This window comes from Mytilus edulis, chromosome 5, assembly GCF_963676685.1.
Source record: "Mytilus edulis chromosome 5, xbMytEdul2.2, whole genome shotgun sequence".
Classification (NCBI taxonomy): domain Eukaryota; kingdom Metazoa; phylum Mollusca; class Bivalvia; order Mytilida; family Mytilidae; genus Mytilus; species Mytilus edulis.
In genome coordinates, this window is record NC_092348.1 from 1,450,518 (window position 1) to 1,465,032 (window position 14,515).

A 14,515-nucleotide genomic window follows, 5' to 3' on the forward strand; every position below is an offset into this window, starting at 1 on the left:
GAGTCGAGGTGTTTGGTACCACCTTAAGATAAAACACGGCCACTATCCCTGTAAATCAGGTAATACACCTATGTTTTTTAATCTAATAGTAGTAGCACTATAATTAAGAGGTACGTAAGCATTGTCCCGAATGTTCATTTCATATTTTTCACTTAAGGTATGATCATCTCAGTAGTCGGTACCGTGGTGATTACATCACTTATAAGAACCTTTCTTAAATTGTCCGTAAATATATATTTTGAAATTATATAGAAACAAAAGTTTTAACTCACTCAGACAAATTCGACCTTTAGGTTATATGGATTTGGCTAATTTGTTATGTCCATTTTTATTTTAGAGCTTTAACTGTTTCAGTTTACGTTCTTATACATCCTCAGCTTTCGAATTTTCGGCTTTATGAATTCTTGATAACGTTAAATACAGAAAGCGTTTCCGACGCATGAAAATTATAATGTGTTGCTTTTCTTGTTTTCTTTTGAAAGTCCCTACTCATGATTTAAGTCAAAAAAAGTTTTCAAATTTCTCATTTTCACTAATTACGTATTAGCCTTCAGTTTCTGTTGTTGAAGGATTGTTGTGACATTGCATTTATCCAACATATAATTTAATCTAAATATCTTATTTTAGCTGCACAGACTTCTACATTAGCTCTGTCAGGAAGACAAACCACAGAGGATACAGCTACAGAACAGATCGTAACAAGTCAGTCAAATTGATTTTTCCTAAACATATATTAATTAACTATATTGAACATTGAATATTTCGACGTTGTTTGATTTATTCCCACATCAATTTTTCTAAGCTGTCGAGTGATGTTTCTCTACTGTTAAATTAAATGCGTTTAGGAGATTCTGTCCTAAAACTGTAGGAGCATGGTCTGAAAATCAGTCAAATAACCGACATTGACTTCAAGGTGGTAACAAACACCTTGACTAAAATTAATTAAGATAATTTAATTTTCTAAATCTTTTGACAAAATATTTACAGTGAACCTTTGACAAAATAGGAAAATTTCGAAAAAATTAAACCACACATTTTATTGGACAAATTTCAATGAAATCATAGCAGTTTGACAAACACCAATTTTGATTACTCTGAAGCTTAATATTCCCCTTGTAATAAAAGTACGTGATTACGGTCCTACTAAAAAGCGCCCGGGAGCGCCCGGGAGCGCCCGGGAAAAGAAAAAGCGCCCGGAGAAAAGAAAAAGCGCCCGGGGAAGATAAAATAGCGCCCGGGAGAATAAAATAAAATAAAATTTTACAACATTAATGTTTTCTTGAATAAAAAATAAAAATTTTGCTTGTTTTGTCCTAAATATAAATGGGGATATACACGATGCTACATCTAAAGTGTACATGTAGATGGTGTTTTTGCATTTTTACATTTTAGATTTCAATTTTTTTTATAATAAGTAAGTAAATATAAACATGAGTTTATAGAAAAATCATGAACGATATTGTCTTCGATCAAAACGTATATTTCGTTATTCAAAAATAAGCATTGCCTGAGGTCTAATATTCGCAACTGCATGGTGAACACTTTTCAAAGTTCTGTATTTTATAAAACACACTTGAATTGACGGTTGAAGATTGTTGAAGGGTTTCAATATGCCTGCCACTAAGAAAAGAAAAGTTAAACCTACTGCAAAAGCTAAAGCTAATATGATATTCCGGAACTGTGGGATATGCCGTAAAAACTGTAAAATTGCAAGCATCTGCTGTGATAATTGTGATACGTGGTACCATCTACGATGTGAAGAGCTGGAATTGGCAGACTATGAGATGTTCCTGACAGAAAAAAATTTGAATTATTCGTGCAAGGGGTGTTTTTCCCATGATCAGTCAGATGAATACACATACACATCAGCATTATTACGATTGACAGAGGTGAGATTTGTAATATATTTTATAAATTATAGAGAGAAAATAATAAAACTTCTTGTTCAGCCAAAATGTACGCTTATGGAATTTTAATTTCCATTATTCTCCCCCGTTTTCATTTTTAACAATTATATGTATTCTTAAAGTAATAAAGAATTGAAATGATATGTATATTTATAAATATAATAAGCTAAGACTAATTAACAATCGTTAACTGTACACACGACACGCTGATTACGGTAATCCAATTGTAATAAAATAAGATAAGACTAATTAACAATCGTTAACTGTACACCCGACACGCTGATTACGGTAATCCAATTAACCACAATCGTTAATATTCAAAACCATTTGTGTGTATTTCATATAGGGTATTTATATAGTCCTATAATATAAGACTCTATGAACCTGCAGAGTCTTATGTTATAGGACTAGGTATTTATAAAGAAATTGATTACTTTTAGGCTGGTGAACAGGAATTTAATTACCTACGATTTTGCTGTAAACGAGAAAAGGGAATGCTACCCACAATGACTGAAGCTGAGTACAGCGAAGAGAAGTTGGCGGTATACTCGGAACATTCTACATCCAAACTGCTGTTGAAATAATACAAGATGAATGAGAATGGTGAGAGATTCTTGGTGCTTTGAAGAAAATACCGGAAATATAAATTTATAATAACATTAAGCTTTAAAATATATAATATAAAAAAAAAAATTATATCTGGTTCATATGAAGCATTTGAATTCACTGTCTCGTTTGTCCTATGATAAAAGACAGCAAAATAACTGGACAATAATGAAGTCACATGCTTTCTAAACTATCGCGAGGCTTCGAATTATACTTGGTATACGTAAATAAGTGAAATTTCTTTACACTATATGTCTAAAATATAAAGAAGATGTTGTGTGAATGCCAATGAACCCTCTTTTCACCAAATGACACAGAAATTCACAACTATAGGTCACCGTACGGCCTTCAATAATGAACAAAGCCCATACCGCATAGTCAGCCGTATAAAAGGCCCAGAAATAAAAATGTAAAACAATTCAAACAAGAAAAATACGGGCTAATTGATGTAAAAATTAATGATCCCAACCCTCCCCTGACCTGGGACAGTACAACATTGGAACGATCTATTAAACTCTATTATTTTGGTTTCAGGTGTCCCATTGACGTCTTTAACAGATGGGAGTTGTCTGTTCAGTTCTGCTTCCATGGCCCTCGTGGGTGACAACAGTCTTGTGACCGAACTCCGTGTCCGTACTTGCATTGAAATGTCATTAATCAGCGACAAGTATTCTAAGATTGATAATTATAGAAACATTCTCCTAGTCTCCCCAAGTTATAATAAGTCATGTATTGACTGTTCAAAACCCGGCGGTTATTCTTCACAATGGACACTTCACGCATTGAGCAATGTCACTGGAAACAATATTAGGGTTGTATATCCTCCAGTTAACGGCACTGGTGATCTTGCGTTCATTATTCTGAATACCACATGCTTACCATCAAATGAAACAGATAAAACATTTACTGTTATGTGGACAAGTTGTTCACCCCCTGATCACACTATCACATGGTCGGCGAATCACTTTGTGCCTTTGATAAGAAAACCTTCTATGTACCAAACTTACCAAACTACTATAGATCTTGATAACACTGAGATCATGGAACAATCAGTCACTATGAAGACATCGTCGCCAATAAGAGCACGTACATATATGCATGATGATTATATGGCAGAAAACACGAGCGATGAGTTTTCTGAAATATCTGATTTACACAATACTGAACAATCAAGCATTACAGTTCCGAATGGAAGGGAAAATAATGGCAAATTTTTAAGCACTGACGAACTCATGCTTGTCTTATCAAATGATGCTAAAAACAAGGAGCTGCATATTCCCCGTGGAATTAAAAACAACATTGGATATATGGTTGACAATACAATTAACGAACAGAAGGAAAAGCAAGGGAAAAGTAGACAATATGTAGATGATTGTGGCGCATGGGGTCGTGTCTCTTTGAAGACCCACAGATTTGTGTACCAAAACGGGCGTTTGCAGTATATTGATCTCCAAAAAGGCGTTTTCGTAAAAACAGTAAAGGGTGCAAGAGTTCCGCTAGAACCACAACCAAATCCAACAGAAGTGTTAGTGTTGAAGCGAGCATACACAAAACTACAGCGCTTGCCCGAATATCAAAGGAGAATATCATGGGTTGTTACCAGTCCCGAAAGCCCAGCAAGCGGTAATGGGGTAGCGTTCGTGGAATATATTGGTATTTTCCCAACAACAACAAGTTTGCATGGAAATAATAAAAATGGACATGGCGATTACATCCGAACAAATGCACAAATTGTTGATGACATCAAGGGAATGGTAAAAACACAGAATTGCAGGGAAATTTATACCGATCTAGCGTTAGATGATTCAATGAAAGCCCCAAGAGACTTAAAACAGATACAAAATTTTAAGTACAACGAGAAGAAAAGGGAACGACCGCATCAACAGAAGGCATCTAATAATGCCGACGACATACAAACATTAATGAGTATGCAACATGGTCATCCATTCATTAAAGAAATTGTTCAACTCTCCGGCAAACCCCCTTCAGTAGTAGTGTATACTGATGAACAACTTCTCGATCTCAAGAAATTCTGCTCATCCGAATCTAAGCATATCATTGGGGTTGACCGCACTTTTAATTTGGGGGCTGCATATGTTACTGTTACAGTTTTTCACAACCAGAACCTAATAAGAAAGGTTTCTAACACTCCAGCGCCAATCATGCTTGGGCCATGCTACCTCCACTGGGACGGTTTCTTCCACACTTACCACCGATTTTTTAGTCACCTCCAGTGCTTTTTTGACGATATTCCTGGAGCACAGATTAGTGGCAAAAGCCTTGTTTTTGGCTCGGACGAAGAAAAAGCTTTGACGAAAGCAATACAGAAGTGCTTTCCAGATTCCCAGCAAATTCTTTGCACACGTCACATTGAGGAAAATTTTAAGAGACATTTGCGGGAAGTCATTGGCGAAAAAGACCCAAATTACAACACTGTGCTCAACGATGTTTTTGGCGTAGATGGTCTCCTCTCGTCTCCTGATGAAGTAGAGTACAGTGTTCCCGCGTTTCAACGTTACTTTAGCAGTAGTACATCATCTCTGAAGAACTATGTCTGGGAACCGGCACAAAAAGACAATGCCCCAATTAACTGGAAGAACAATTCATGCGAATCCATGAACAATATTTTAAAACTCTCAACAAATTGGAAAGCCGTTAAGCTCCCGGACCTTATAGGAAAACTACACAAAATTGTTCAATTACAATATCGAGATATACGCCGAGCATTACATGGTCAGGGGAACTATGCGTTGGCTCCTTGGGCTAGAAAACTTCAAGTAACAGAAGTAGTATGGTCGTCGAAATGTGCAAAAGAAAAGGACGCCATTTTCAGAAAGTTAATGAATCTAAGCAAACCTAGAGACAATTTTGTGGAATCATCTGACGGAAAATAAAGATTCCTAAAACTCCAACCACCGCAAGGAAGCCAAACCAAAAGAAGCGTATTCGTAGCAACAAGACCACTACCTTGAAATTTTCAACATAACTTTTAATGTACATTGTATTATATTTGTTATGAACAGTAATGTAGTTGACAGTTAGTATGAATAGGTGGTAAGACGCATAGTGCTTTAGTTTTAGTGCTTTTTAACAATAGTCAATGTTTTATATATGCATATGCTGATATAGATGTTCAGCTGATTTTAGGGAGTTATCTCCATGACTTTTTCTCTTAAAATGATGATTTTTCATTCATCTTTTTTCTTGCAGACTGTTTTGGTAACCCATGTCAGCATGGCACATGCCTATCTTTAGAACACACATTTATGTGTTTGTGCGACCCTGGATATGAAGGAATGCATTGTCAAATAAGTAAGTCCATATGTATACTTGGTACAAATAAGGCTTGTTAAAAACGAAAAAGAACCCGATTCCATAAGTGTGCACATTATGCAAATGTAACACAAATTAAATGAATGTATTAATATAATGTTGATAAGTATTACATCAAATGATTACAAGAAAATATCGATTTTTTTATAATATGAATCTACAACTAAACAAACTGTGCTACTTTGACTGCACACGAAGTGTAAAAAGTAAAATTACAAAAATACTGAACTCCGAGGAAAATTCAATCGTAAAGTCCCTAATCAAATTACAAAACACATCAAACGAATGGACAACAACTGTCATATTCCTGACTTGGTACAGACATTTTCAAATGTAGAAAATGCTGGATTGAACCTGGATAGCGCTAAACCTCTCACTTATATGACAGTTGCATCAAATTCCGACTTATAATGTTGACAGTGATCCTCTACAAAATAAAAACTATAACTACAACAAACAAACTACTTAACAATGTTGGTGATAAAACCGTTTGATAGCTTATGATTTATCATCTCTACAATCATGAGGAGACCAATAATAAGTATAGCCAATATCATCTATGGCCAACATTTCCTCAGAGTGTTGGAGCATATATGTGTTTTCTTCTTTCATTTGAGATGTATCCTCAGTAAGAAGTTTGTTGCTGTTTTCCTTCTGCATAAAAAAATGACTTCCATTTGGTCAGTTTAATCAAATTTTTAATTATTCAGCTTTACATATAAAAAAGAAGATGTGGTATGATTGCCAATGAGACAACTCTCCATCAGAGACCAAAATAACACAGAAATCAACAACTATAGGTCACCACACGGCCTTCAAAATGAGCAAATCCCATATCGCATAGTCAGCTATAAAAGGCCCAGAAATGACCATGTAAAACAATTAAAACGAGAAAACTATTTATATAATTTTTGTAGGTATGTTTATATGTTTAGAACTTCATTAACCAGTGCAGTGTTTTGTTATACCTCGTGAAACATGTTTAGTTCGCTACCGAGTTAGATATATGAATGTAGAGGCGTATTGTTTATTTTGACAGATACAAATGATTGTGTAACAGAGCCATGTCTATACGGGTATTGTGTGGACAAAGTCAATGACTTCGTTTGTGAATGTGGAATGTTATTTAATGGTAAACGATGCACAAAAAGTAAATATACAAATATACAATGATATATAAATTTAAAAGATTAAAGTTATTCAATACCATACATGACATGTTTCATCAGCTACTACAAATGGCCTGATTGATTGATTTGTTGTTTTGTGTTTAATGCCACTTTCAACACGTTTTACTCTTCATGGCGGCTAGATTTGATCAGCGTAGGTAGTTGGAGTGACCACAGAAAATCACTGACCTTTAGTATGAAAACTGGCACTCTTATCAACTTCCACTTAGTCACAGAGGCGACTACTGCAAATGGAGAGTCTAACTTATCACTGTTATCCTAGAATTTTTCACACAGTCTATATTCAAGATTTGTCAACTGGCTTCAAAATTGTACCGCTTTAACTTTTTATTTTTTGCATATCAACTTTTACGCATATTTATAGCGAAAATGAAAATCACACTAAAGTTTCCCTATTAACAACAACTCGACATTCAGCGTAAAATCCTATCGTTAGTTTTGTTATTTCACGATTTTCCTGATTCATGACTACGAATACGACAGAACGCTGAGTGTTAACCTCATAATAGCGACGACATGGGTGTCTCTAATGGAGCAGAATAACCAATGTCTACAACGGCATTGTGTGATTAATCCTTATCAACTTGTAGTTTCTGAAAAATGTTTTGTAAATTGTGAATTTTTCTCTTCGCATCTTTGTGAATGACGCTGTCTATCCTTCTATTTGTGATATGTTTTTTATATGTATAAGAGAGAGATAATATCTAGCTCGATTTCACAACACTTAGTTATTAAATAATACTTATTGTAGCGGTCATATTTTAAACAATGGTTATGGAAAGTAAACACACAAACCGTTTAAGATAAAAAAAAACACACAATACACCTATTGTAAACTTTGTCAGAGTTGTAACTGAGTTTGCTAGCAGTCTGTAGTGTCCAAAGCCTCACTAGCCAAGGTTACGATCCAGTACGCTACTCTCCACCCTTGGTAGATCAAGCCAACATTAGTGATTACAATGCTGATCCATTTGCTGGCAAAATAACATTCTTGTCCATTTCGACATCGTCATTCTTGACCAATGGCAATATTTGAACTCTCTTCAATGTAAAGGTTTAACAATGGCCCTTGGCTAGCGGAGATGCTTGGGCAAAGGAAGGAGTAAAATATAATCACATGCACATATGTTTTAAGTGGTCAGAATCATTGTAAACATATATTGTTAGAAAAACTATAAAACGAATAACAATATCAATCATACAGTTTACCATATTTGTTTTTTCGTAAATAAAGCAGTTAGTTTTCTGCTTTGAGTTAATTGTTTTATATTTACATTTCGGGGTGTTTTATAGCTGACTATATGGTGTGGATATTTCTCTTCATTGAAGAACTTACTGTGACCTACAGATGTTAATTGCTATGTCATTTGGTCTCATATTTAATTATATTACATAGAATACACAAATATTGTTATTGTAGTGAAGACTTGGGCTATAATAACAACAACCGTATCATCTGTAGTTTTATACGTCATGTCGTGCTGCTGTTGTGTTTTTTTGTAAGTATATTTATCACACTTGTCATATCATTCAATTATTCATTCATCTTGAAATATGTATGAAATATATGCCACTTGGCATAAGGCTAACACCAAGCTATCAATTTAAACAAAGACATCGTTTCACTGTTAAAATGAATAAAAAATAGTGGAAAGAGAAGAAAAAAAAACCCAAACAAATATTGCAATAAATAAACCGACATGCTACAACTAGGTACAGACTGAAATCAAGCATTATATAATACAGTTTAAAATTACCGCATCGTATACTAAGCTCTACAAAACCTTCAACCGAATTTGGTTTTTTTAGGGGGGGAGTAAAACAAATCAAAAAGCTACTAAGATTTAAGATTTCAAGATTGTATTGTACACTCTGACAGTTTACACAGTTTGGATCACTGTGGAAACAAGTGTGAATAATCAAATTTCTTGTAGTGAATGATACTATTTACATGTTATATTTAACATTGTCATAAAAGCGGAAAATTTGGCTAGCCACAAAACCAGGTTCAACCCAGCATTTTTTCTTAAAATGTCCTGTACCAAATGGCCATTGTTACATTATAGTTCGTTTCGGTGTATGTTGCATTGTAGTGTTGTGTTTCTGTTGTTTCGTGGTTCTCCTCTTATATTTTAGTTTGTAACCCGGATTTGTTTTCTTCTCAATCGATTTATGAATTTCGAACAGCAGTATACTACTGTTGCCCTTATTTATACTATATGTTTTTATAAGACGAAATGTTTTTTTGATGCAGCGAATTCTGCAAATCCGAGTAAATCCGGGTAATTCAGTCTTTGATTACAGTATTTTATATCAGTTAGAATTTTTCACCTGTCCATTTCGCACAATAAATGTAGGGGTTCAGAAATGTCCCCACAAACATTAATTGACAGGATGGCATAAACCAAAGCAGTTTATGCATCTAATTATGTTTACATAAGACAGAAAATATTATAAATTTTAGGTATCATCTAATTTGTTTTCTGATATTATGAAGTCATGCTTTATTTTTGCATCAAATTCATATTTTCAAAGTTTCGATAACATTTTGTTTTATTTAACTCCTTTAAATTACAGTTTGGTCTAAGGAGTCTTAGGGCAAAACAATTGTACATGCAAAATTTTCACAGAACAATACTTTTTTTAATAGTTCTTCTTTATTGCATTTTTAGTGTATTGTCATTCTTAAGTATCTGCCTATTATTTCAATGTTAAACAGTGTCCACATTTGCAAACTAAACAACAACATATTTAATTGGTATGGGCATCTATAAGCACTCTGCAGAATCAACCCTGCGTGACAAGTCATAACAAAAATTGGCAAATCAGATAACACAACTCTGTGTCCACACTTGTTATATATCAATGTGCAGGGAGAGAGATAGAGGGATTTTTTTTCGTTTTATAATTAAGTTTGGTTGTCTTTTGCCTTCCTGTTTGGATCAAAATTAAAAAGGCTCGTTACGTCAGATTATGGTCAACTTAAAATCACTCATAACCAAATAAATGGTACAGCGCAACGTGATAATTAAATTCAAGTACACTTATTAGTAAGGGTCAACTTACCGATGTTATAATTTGGTCTCTAAATATAGTTTACATTGGCACAAATATCGATTTTGTCATCAGCAAAATAAGACATAAATATTTTTTTTTCTTTTCAAACGGGATGTATAGAGATACATGCAAGTAAATGTTTTTCTATAAAAATGTGTTTTAATTGATTTTAGTCTCTGATGCATGATCTTTTATAGTGTTACTATATTTACACTTCTTCGGTCTATGAACAGCCAAATTATTAATTTTGTAAAAACTATTTCAATTCTCCATTTAAACTGTATACCTTTGAAGGCCTCGGTTGGTCAAAGTTATCCCCGCATTTGACCTGGAGATCAATCTTCTGATATCTCTTTGGTTTGTCTGTTCCCGCCGAGCATCCCGGTGGTTCTCTCAGAGTAGTTCGGCTTCCTCTACCATAATAACAGACTCTGCCTGGTGTCCTAGCACTCCCTCGTGTTAGGTTGGGGATTGTTCTTGTAAATGTTGAACATTGTAAATATGTTAGTGACACATCCCCATTAATCACGATAAGGAGTGTTCATGGTTTCCACTGTACCCTCGCAGCTCTCGAGGGTGCTACGTATTTACATACATAAAACCTTACAACATAATTACTTTCATTAACCTGTGTATATCATTGTATATTGCAGCTTTTTTTTCAAGGTGATTGTTGTTTTTTTGAAATTGTTAAACAACTCACAGCGGTATACTACTGTTGCCTTTATCCATTTAACCCTTTGTTTCTTGATGTTGTATTTACACTGTACCATGGATCAAATTTATTCGATTAGTCTATGTTAACTAGTGTTAATATGTCTATTGATTGTTAGTACTTTACTTCTGTGATAATTTGGTTTCAAAACTTTCGATTGTATATATCCCCCCCCCCCGCCATTTCCCATTACGAGGCCATTTGTAAATGTGTATACAAAAAATTAAAAATCTCGAGCTTCATATACACTTTATTAATCCTCTGTGTAAAACATTACGTGTCTACGACGAATCAAAATATGTGTGAAACGGTTGTTCCAGCCAATCAGTATTCGGGCCAAAAAAATTCGGATTATTACGGATCATATAACAATGCCCTTGAGGAACAATATTCAGCAATCAGAATAAAGTGTTGGTTAGTTAGGTTATTATTTCGGATTACATCAGTTGTCCTTAAAGTTTTTGTTACATCTACTTGTAAATTTATTGAAATGATTTTATGTAGTTTGCCTTTCATTGAGTTATAAATAACTATGTAGCATTATGGTTTTGCCTATTGTTGAAGGTTTTACATTAACTTGTAATTGTTTACATCTGGGTTCTACTGTCACACATTACTTTGGTACTAAATTTTATATTTCAAACTGTCTAATTATATTGACTTCTTTTGTGTACATTTCGTATGCAGCAGGCATATCTAATTTATTCAATACTAATAATGATCTCAAAATTCGCTATGAATTCACATGTCCGAAATAATTTTTTTTATTTAAAATAACTAATTTGTAACACTGATATTTTATATTTGGACTTTATTAAATGAATTTTGACTTTATCAATTTGTTTATGTTTACTGTATTGAACTGCCGACTTGTGTGTGAATAAAGAGCTAGTACCCCGCATTGTGAATCGTTCCCAAAGACGAAATCCCACTCGCAAACCGTTTTGGCAATGTTTATCTGGAAAAGTACAAAATCTTTCTTACTACTACTACTACTACTATTTTAATGAATTGTTGTTTTATTGTAATGTTTGACAGCAACTAAAATGTATCAATTTTATAATTAACTCGCCTTGCCCGATGTGCCAGTGGTAGTAATAATAAAATAATAATCTATTTTATTATTGTGTCACATATTGATTGACATACATATCATACATCAATATTAAAACATACATAGAACAATCAATACCCAGCCATATCATTTGGCTTATGAGACACATTACACAAAATATACATGTTCTTAAAAATCATACATCTAAAATTGCACACATATATGTGAAAATATGTACATTAAGATATTGCGGGGGGGGGGGGGGGGGGGGGGGGGTCAACTGATATGCATTATTTAAATAAACTCAATGAATTAAAATAATTGTCCAGGGTTAAAAATTTAAGTAAAAAATTTATGTCGCATGAAAGTAGTTAAAAATTATGTAAATAATTTACGTCGCATAAAAAACTTATGAATACTTTTACATAAAAATTACTGAATCTCGGAGCAATTCGTGATTTGTATAAATTTTAAATCGTCATTCAAATTTTCAAAACTGTTAATATGTTGTGAACATTCTGAGTAAAGGTCAAATCTTAAGTCATTATATAGACAACAGTTCAATAAGAAATGTTTCTCAGTTTCAACACTTTCGTCAGAGCAATAATCACATAAACGGTCTTCAGCAGGTATTGGCGGCTTGGTGTATCTTCCAGTCTCGATGGCTAACGGGAGCAATCCTGCACGAAACAGGGCCATAGTATTTTCCATAACTTGGCGTCCGTTGTCAGTCGTCTTCATCGTAGTCTGTCTTCTTCTGTTAACTTTTATGTAAATCTTCTCCTCTGAGAACTGACAAAATTTGGTCACAATCATCTAGTTTAAAACTGTGCCCGATGACCCGCCTGCCAACCACGATTTTGGTCGATATGGCAAAAAATATAACAAATAGTTAATGCAGGTCTTGTTTGTAATTTTGAAAACTGCTATAATTCATTTGTAATTAGAGAAAATCTGAAAGGGCAGAATTGTTTAGATCTTCCAGCGTTACCTATTGTCTATTTACAACAAAACTGCCAGACGACATTCTAAAGGAAACATTTGTCTTGCATTGCGAATCTTACATTTTGTTTTTTTAATGTCAACATGGCTGAAATCGGCGATAGACTTTTTATTCACGTAATTCGCCCTTGAATGACGGGTTTTACATTTGATTTGCGTTTGTGTTTGATATCTTCATAACTGCAATATATCATACAAGAATCTTAAAAAGCAAAAAAATAACCATTGGGATATAAACTGCAAATAAGTCTTTGTCCGAATTCTTTAGTCTAATCTATATTTGAGTTATTGCTCTTTAACAATGGTCTTTTCCAATTTGTTGTGTTTTTGCTTTTTATCCTGAAAACTGTGATAGATAAACAGACAATTTGATATTACAATAATGATCAGCAAGACATATTCTACATTCTAGGTCAGCATATGGAAATCGTTTGTAGACTCTTTAAATTGGAAATATTACACCTTTATGACGATTTTTACCAATTTATTGCGTTTATTTACTATGATCTTAAAAACTATAAAATTCAGAAGGAAGCTTTAAATTACAAAATATACCTGCAAGACAAAATCAACAAACAAGTCAAAATTTGACAAATTAGATAGAAGACACTTTAAGGGGAATATAAAATATAAATATGGGGTCACCGTTCATTTAGGCTCACAATCTGCCTCCGAAAGAAGCATACATTTTTGTTAATGTCCTTTTTTCTGTTGAACGTATAGGAGAAATATTGGTAATATCAAAATAAAAAAAGAACCAAATTACAGAAATCGCTTCATTTTTACAATTATTTAGTTTATGTACAGCTTGTTTGAAAACAATAATAAAAAATATAGGTCACCGATGAGTTAAAAAAGATATTTCAATCTAAACGTCAAAAATGACATTTTTGCACCAAAGGGAGATAATTTGGAGCTTTTTTTAATGATATAAACATTATTTAAGTTATCTGTGGTCAAATCAAATCGATTTGTCTGGGTGATTTTTGTACCAAAGTAATGACTAATAGTGTAATAAATAAAATTTGTAATGAAAATTTTTTTTTGAATTTTTTGCTAAATTTTTTATACCCAAGAGCCACCTTAAATGATGTGGTTGACAATAAATGAGTATTATTTTACTACCTTTTGTGCAAAAAACTCAAGATTGTTTGAGTATGTCCATTGTGAAGATAAAGAAAAAGGCTATCGGACTAAATTTTTGTTTACTGTTAAAATTTGTTTTGTTCAAATTATTGATTCAAAAGATTAACAGAAAGTCATACAAATCTGTCATTTTAACTCATTGGTCCAAATTAATTACATTGATTATCATTGTTGGATATCATATTGATACTGATTTGTAAACTTTATCTCTGATTTTGACAAATATTCGATAAATTTATCATTTAACAAACGTAATGAGATCCCTTGAATGTTGATAGATACATGTACATAGATCTTCGAAATGAGTTCAGATCATTTCTGTTTTCGTTCCAATATTATGAATATTCATGTGTTGATACTAAGTTAAAGTTGACATAATATATGGAACAATAATTTAAAATGCCTTTTGTATAAACGGCCTACTTTTTCATATTAGATAATTGTTTTCTACTTCTCCATCATGCTTTGCAAAAAGTGAAAAGAAAATGTTATATCATATCCACCG

General features: G+C 33.3%; 1 long non-coding RNA gene across 1 annotated transcript; it reads left to right on the forward strand.

The window, feature by feature from the left end:
• The first annotated feature begins 653 nt into the window (after window positions 1-653).
• LOC139522741 (uncharacterized) lies at window positions 654-8,523 on the forward strand. Its single transcript, XR_011664483.1, has 4 exons — window positions 654-702; window positions 5,724-5,825; window positions 6,886-6,996; window positions 8,457-8,523. It is a non-coding gene; the product is annotated as an uncharacterized lncRNA (long non-coding RNA).
• The last annotated feature ends 5,992 nt before the right edge of the window (window positions 8,524-14,515 follow it).